The sequence below is a fragment of the Malus domestica genome, chromosome 16 (assembly GCF_042453785.1).
Source record: "Malus domestica chromosome 16, GDT2T_hap1".
NCBI classification, from domain to species: Eukaryota; Viridiplantae; Streptophyta; class Magnoliopsida; order Rosales; family Rosaceae; genus Malus; species Malus domestica.
Window position 1 is genome coordinate 7027387 of NC_091676.1, and position 8020 is coordinate 7035406.

The following is an 8020-nucleotide window of genomic DNA, read 5'->3' on the forward strand; positions in this document are numbered from 1 at the left end:
TTATGAAAATGTTAATGGCAAGTCCAAAAGATATGCATCATTGACAAGTGACAACTCGACCAATAGGTCATGCAATGCCTTATCCGAAGCTCTATCTCTTCTTTTAGGATAACTTCTCTCAACACTAAAAATTAAACTTCCTCTAATCCTTTGTCATTTTCCTCGATGATGTCAATCAATTATCCACCGATTAAAAGATGAACATGTCAATGCCCCAATGGGGTCGTACTTTAGCCAAGGATCGATCAAATCCTATCTCGCGCGCACCTTCCCTCTAACTTTATACATCCCCTTTATCCTATTTGTCTCCAAATTATAATCAATAGTAAAGGCTTTATACTTGGCTATTTACATATGCATGTATAAATTGTTTTGGTTGTAATTTTAATATGAATAGTTTTGCATGCGTCTGGTTTACAAAAATATCAGACGCATGCAAAACTATTCATATGAAAATTGACTTTGTACATGCAAAACTATTACTAAGAACCATTAAGTGTATCTATTGAGAGTATGAGGGCTGGTTTGGGATTGTGGTACTTTTTAAAAAAGCAATTTATTACAAAAATTTAGAACATCAAATGTGTTTGATAAAAAAAAAAGAAAAACTAATAAAAATGGCTTCAAATCTTTACATTTTAATCAAAAATCATCCACTAGCTTTATTTAATAATAAGAACAAAAGAATAAAAACTATAAAAAAAAACCATAAAAAACCCAACTTGCGCTGGGCGCGTCCACCCCCCCCCCCCTCTTTCCACACTCCACTATTTTCTTCCATTGCCAGCTACATTAATAGATTTCTTTCTTTCTTTTTTCTTTTTTATGCTTAGAATAAGAAAAAGACTTCAAATTGAATTACATTCCCCAATTTTATTTTTGTAGTGTTGTTTCCCAATAGTAGTCATGATGACAAGAGATTTTTCAATATGCTTGGAACATGGGGTGGTACACCACATATCTCTATACAAGTTGTGAGATTCTTGTGTTACAAAATTAATAACATAAAAAAATAAAATTTTCCATCACTTGCATAATAACACGTGGTGTACCACTTGTGTCACAGGCACAAAGAAAAAAATTCTCCAAGATGACACCCAAGCTCAAGAAATTGGATGGAGAGCGACATTTATTATTGTAGGTATGTAAAAAATGTGAGGAAATTTTAATTTGGTAATTGAAAACAACTTTTTAAATATAATTATTGAGAACATAATCTTCTCAACGTTTTGATCCAAATGGTCACTTCTGGGTTCATCGTTTTCAACGCAATTGGTGCTTTTACAAAACCAAAAAGGGTCTAAGTTTCAAATAGAACTGAACCAAGAATTAAACACAATTTACAAAACTTGACCAATAAGTATATAGTATTCATGAAACTAGACCACTAAGTAGACACTATTTATGAAACTGTACCAATAAGTAGATACTATTTATTAAACGGAAACAAGAATTAGGCATTATTTCCAAAACTACATCAATAGGTGGAAACTATTTATGAAACTGGACTATACACTATTTATGAAACTGGAGTAAGAACTAGACAATATTTATGAAACGTGACCAAGAACTAGGCACCATTTATGAAAGTTGATCAATAACTAGACACTATTTAAGAAACCGGACCAAGAAAGAGACATTATTTATGAAATGGACACAATAACTAAGCATTATTTATGAAACATGACCAAGAATTAGACCCTATCTATGAAAGTGGACAAAAAAACTAGGCAGTATTTATGAAATTGGACCAATAAATACTTTAATACTATTTAGTTTCATAAATAGTGTTCAGTTTCATAAACGGTGTCTATGATGGACGCACGGGTCTCGCACGTCAGGTTTTTTCTTATATATATATATATATATATATTAAAATTGGATCATTTTTGTTTGTACCATACTTGACCAATCCCGAAACTACCGAGCACCGACCAACGCTATACTGTCAAGGACCCAGAAGAGTTCCCCTCCGACCAGGAGGCCAATCACTACTCGACACGTGTCAAGATTAGAAGCCAATCAGAGCGCAGCACGTGTCAACATCAAGAACCAATCATAACATGACACATGTCAATGTGACAAAGCTACAAGTTTTTCTATAAATAGGGGTCATCCCCCCACAATATTGGCTAATGCCATTTGTGTTAAATCATTCACAAGAACTCACTAAATTGAGAGCTTGATCCTTTGTACTTGTGTAAGCCCTTCACTACTAATAAGAACTCCTCTACTCCGTGGACGTAGCCAATCTGGGTGAACCACGTACATCCTGTGTTTGCTTCTCTGTCTCTATTCATTTACGTACTTATCCTCACTAGTGACCGAAGCAACCAAGCGAAGGTCACAAAACCTGACACTTTCTGTTGTACCAAAGTCTTCGCTGATTTTGTGCATCAACAATTTTCATTTAAATTTAAGTTCTTTTATCATTTTTATTAAAATTTAAGGATTTTTCAATAAAATTTAATTATTTTTTATTAAATAAAGTTATAACATGGTTTTTGGTTAAAATATATTTAGCCCAAGCTATTTTCATGAAAGTTCCAAAAAAAAATGTTGTCAATGACAGTAGAAAAGTAAAAGAAGGGTCTACCAAGCTTCTAAAAAATATTTTTTTAAAGCATAGTGAACAGTACCCATTTAATGAAATTTTCAAATGGTAAGTATACCCCTCATATTTGGTTATTCTTCATATTGTCAAATGTATTTGGTTATTCTTTGCATGTACTTATAAAGTATTTGGTTATTCATCATATTGTCAATTGTATTTATGGTAGAGCCTCAATTTCCTTTAATATTGTTTTGTTGCCTAAACAACATTGCGCGCGGATGAGCTGTGTCTAAGCATCAATGCGCACACTTTAAAAACGATGTGTATTGATGAGATTTCTAGTGGTGCAACTAGTCTTATAATAATTATGGGTGTTGTTATCTACACACTCTTTTTTAACTTCCATATACCTCTCTCATTTTTTTATTGTCGGATTGAATAAACTAAAGATGATCTATAACAAAAAATTTCAAGGAGTCTGTAAAAAATAAAAATAAAAGCAAGTGAATAAACTCCACCCATAATTATTTGCACAACATTTCAAATGGTGAGCATATCCACCTTTATCTCCTTATCCTGTACGAGAGAGAATCATGCACTTTGCTTGGATTATTCACATACATCAAACATAAGCCACTTGCATATTAATATAGTATAAGTAGGTCCCAACTCCCATTTACAAAGTGGAGGACATAACGAACCCTAGAAACGCAATTCCTTGCAATTCCATTTTTGCATTTCATACAGTCATTCTGGTGTGGATTTAGCAATACCCTTGTGAAGAATAAATAATAAGCATTTTCCTGTTCTTTTGTGATGCTGTTTTCACCTTTTCCTTATTCCGTTAGTTACACAATTTTTATTTGCCTTTTGTGGTATACATTTGGGATCGGATATTCATATAAACACAACTAAAATATCCTGCCCTTGCAAATCTCTTTTTACCCTTGGCAAGGACCCACCTAGGACACTTGTAAATGGGATGCTGAAGCCTTCTTGTTGTCTAACCCTAACAAGTAACCATCCAACTTGGAGTTTTAAGATACCTAGTCGGGCAGGTGGCCCTCTACTACAATGGTGAAGAGGGATGAGGTCCTTGCATGATAGCTTAAGTTCGAACCACGTCAGTTGCTAATATCACTCAACTCAAAAAAAAAAAAAAAAGATACCTAGTTGGTTGTCGTTTGTATCAATTTTCTAAAGTGTGTGAGTCACTTTTGTCATCTTCAAACTTGACCCATCTTCAATGGGACAATATTGAGAGTATCAATCCATTTTTTTCGATGTAGGATCGATATTCTTAATAGACACTAATATTGGGGAAGGACCGTGACTGATGAAATGATCAGTAGAGCAGATATGTTGTGGAAACTTTGTTGTGTATGATATATGTACCTAACAATTTGTTAAGTGAGCTCTCAATACATGCACGATGAATGATCATCACCTTATACAATTTTGTGCCGGCATATTGATATAGGATATAACCCATATTGGACCCTACTTACCAACTTACCATTAAAATTGATTCACATGGGTAGAATTTTTAACATACAAAAAGTTGATGGCTATTACTCTTTTAAGTTTAAGTACACTTCCAAAAAAATATTGTTCTCACTTTGTAACGAGAGAATGACACCAAACGAAAAATGGATGGAGAAGAAGTTTTTCGTGCCAATTGTGCTCTTTCATGTGGTACATTTCGATGAGGGTAAAAGTTTAGCAAAACTTAGACCAAATGTAGTAGGTATACCTTAAAAACTTGATAGAACGACATGAAAACGACTAGAAACAACACATTTGAGAGAACTTCGGATGCCAATTTAGTGCCTTTGTAGTGCATGTAGTGGTATTTGTAGTGCATTTGTAGTATTTGTAGTATTAGTTTTTCTAGTTTAAGTAGTTCATTTTTAGTCTTCGTGTAAGACACATTTAACAAGAATGAGTTAAAGTTCCTTAGTAATTTAAAATTCCTCTTCCAAACATAGCACAAGTGCTTTCATAGAAAACTTATAGTTTACATGATATATTTTTTTTCTTTCTAATTTACTAATATTTGCCGTCGCCAAACAGTTTACAATTTCCTAGTTTGAGATCCATGACAATTTAGTTCATGTCATTCAAAAATTGCAAAACGAACATTTAGGTTACCAATCAGTACAAATAATCTAACCATCAAGCTAGCTATTAATCTTTGTTTTTGTAAGATGTAACACAATTAAACTTTTTTTTCCTTACATATGCACGTGAGTTATTGTATGCTATATGAACAACAAATAAGTGTCTTAAAACAATATGTAGTACTGTGCATGCAAAATTAAATAAATCTATCAAATTCCCACTAAAACAATGGTTACGGAGGATCACGGTGTAACAATTTGATAGTACTGACTGGTAATTAAGAAGAAGCCTTCCAAGTTTTATGGAGAAAAGGGGATAGAGCCATAAAAATAGAGAAGGGAATCCCTCTGAGGAGTGAAATCGATATATATTCTTGGACTCCTAATATGCCAGATGATGACATGGATTGGCTGCATGCACTGTGCAGGGTTTTGGCACTCTCCCAAAGATGTGAAATTGGTAAAAGTGATGGACGGGGGCTGGGACGTCGTTGATTGGAACCCAGTGGACCTTGAGCTGTAAGTCTTGAAGCCTTGGAACTTTCTTATAATTTCTGAGCTCAGTGGGGGACCTGAGGGTTCAGTGATGTGTGGATGGTCCTCCACTCCCTATTGGACTTTTGAGAATTTGATGCCTTGAAGGTTGAGAACTCTGAACTGAAAGTATTATTGAACGGATACAAAGTTCAATGGAGAAGAATATTACCAAAAAGATTCTTATTATTTTTTTAAATATCGCTGGTACAAAGAAAATTTATTGATATGATATTATCAAAAAGATTTTTTCGCCATTCTTTTAATTTATTATTTCTAGAAGCCATGTGTTTTTGTTAGGGTTGGTAGTGTTATGCTAGTTTTGTACTGCCAAGTCTAGAAAGGTTGCCTCCTCCTAATTAGATTTCTCTTCCACCAACCTATATAATGAATTATGCTTGATTAATGGTTTGCCAAATGGTTGATTAAATTTTGAGAAGTTGATGTACAAATGGACCAAGCTTCGAAGGCTCACGTTGGACTAGATAAACACACGATTGGATGCAATTGATTATATATTATATGTTACCCCAAACTAGTTTTTGTTACATGAGTAGTGGTAAATAATTGCATAATAATATTTAGAAATAAGTTAATCTATATGATGTTTTGGTATGCATTGTAAGTTCAAAAGAAAAGAAGCTTATCTATCTTGTGAGATCTAGGCCCTACATAATATAACGGTTGCGTCGATGCCTACAAAACATTAGTTTTAGATTGAATGCTCTTATGCTAGTATTATCTTCAATACAATGTAAAAGCGTTGGGAATATATGTAAGTTGAGGTCGACGAGGAATCTAGTTTCGTAAAGGAAACTACTACATTCAAACTTTGAAGTTGGAATAAGAGAGTGCAGAAAGTGTAAGATGACAATAGCATAAAGGGTCCAAAACCGTCCACAATCTAGGAAGCTCTCTACATGATTGGATTCCCGACTTTTTTGACACAAGAGACCGACCTAATTGTCCAGTATACAATATGCTTGGCATATCCTTGTATCATGTGAATGCACGTAAAAGTATGTTGTGTTGAATCACTTAGTACTGTTAACTACATTGTAGTGTTTGGGAATTGAAGAGAAAATCAAGAAGAAAGATGAACACAGGGAGTTTGAGAGAGAGAGAGTTTAGAGAGAGAAATATGATTTATATTGACTGACAAATGAATATTACATACTCTGTTTTTATAAGAAAAATCCTAACTACTTTAACCAAATACAAACAAACTTACTAACTGTATTACTAATAGTATTGCTGAGAGTTGTCCCACATTGGTGAGGGACAAAGTTTGATATGTGCTTATATGGTTTTGGGCTACTCCCCATATTGCCAATTGGTTTTATGGTGGAACCTCAATTTTATCATGGTATCATAGCAGGTTGTCCTCGTGTGAAGCCAAATGGCCACACGTGCTCCACGTCACCCAGTTGTTGTCCACCTGTAGGCTTGAAAATCCGCCACACGTGCGGGGCGTGTTGAGAGTTGTCCCACATTGGTGAGGGATAAAGTTTGATATGTGCTTATATGGTTTTGGGCTACTCCCCATATTGCCAATTGGTTTTATGGTGGAACCTCAATTTCATCAAGTATTACACTTGTACCCTTAATACTCCCCCTCAATCTCAACTGGGGAAAGCCAGTTTGAGATTGGAAGAACATATCTGCAATCACTGAATGTTCATTCATTGAAAACCAGCAATGCCCAGATTCAGAAACGAGTGGCTGAAATACTTGGTCAGAACAATCTCTTAAACCCACAAGAGGATTGCAATGGCAACTTGTATAACCGCTGGAAGTGGCAGACTCCACTGTAGGGTGAGAGACATCAAGGGACAAGGTTGTAGAAGGACTTCTTGGATTGCCAGTGTTGCATTTAGTGAATGCATACATAAAGACTTTTCATGGTCGCAAGTGGTATCAAAGTTCTTGCAGATCCAAAGATGTAACTTTTCCCCGTCTCCAATTAACGAGAACTCAAAGACCTTAAGAACAATCACTTCATCGAGCTTGAAAGATGACTCTGTTATGCCCTTGAAGTGGCAAAACATGGATCTGTAGCCATGATTACCAAGGCTGAACCTCATGAGAGCAGTACAAACTACGCTCAAGGTGGTGTTAGTGTTTTGCTTTTGCTCCTCATGTTCTTCTCAACTACGATCCCACAAACATGAACCTAAAACCATACTTAAACTGACAGGTATCCATACTCAAACATGCTACTTGTACAGATGCTACTTGCTCACTAAACTGACAGGTATTGAGAACTTAAATCCATACTCAAGAACGGTGCAATTTCATCCCATTATCATCACACATCACTTTTGCAAAATATCAAAACCTGCTCCATATTAGTAGAGAGCTATGATGTAAAATATTGCTTTACAATCCATAAACCCAGGGAGCAGTTATTCAACTTGATTAGCTAAAGCCATGGTATCCCCTGCTACATACAGAGCAAAAGAAAGATGGTCCAAGATTTATGGATCCCACTGAATTCGTCAAAGAACAGCCTCATCAGAAATGCTTCAAATTTCAACTAACAATGTCCACAGGAATTGAACTAATCTTCACAAAAATTCACAGCAATGGCTTCGTGCCCTCAAATTTCAACAACTCTTCAAAGAAATTTACAGAAATGGCTTCGTGCCCACAAATTTCAAGCTACTTTACAAAGAATGGCTTCGTGCCCACAATCTTTAGCTACTAATGGCTTCATGCCCTCAAATTTGAACAACTCTTCAAAGAAATTCACAGAAATGGCTTCGTGCCCAAAATCTTTAGCTACTAATGGCTTCGTGCCCAACAACTATTT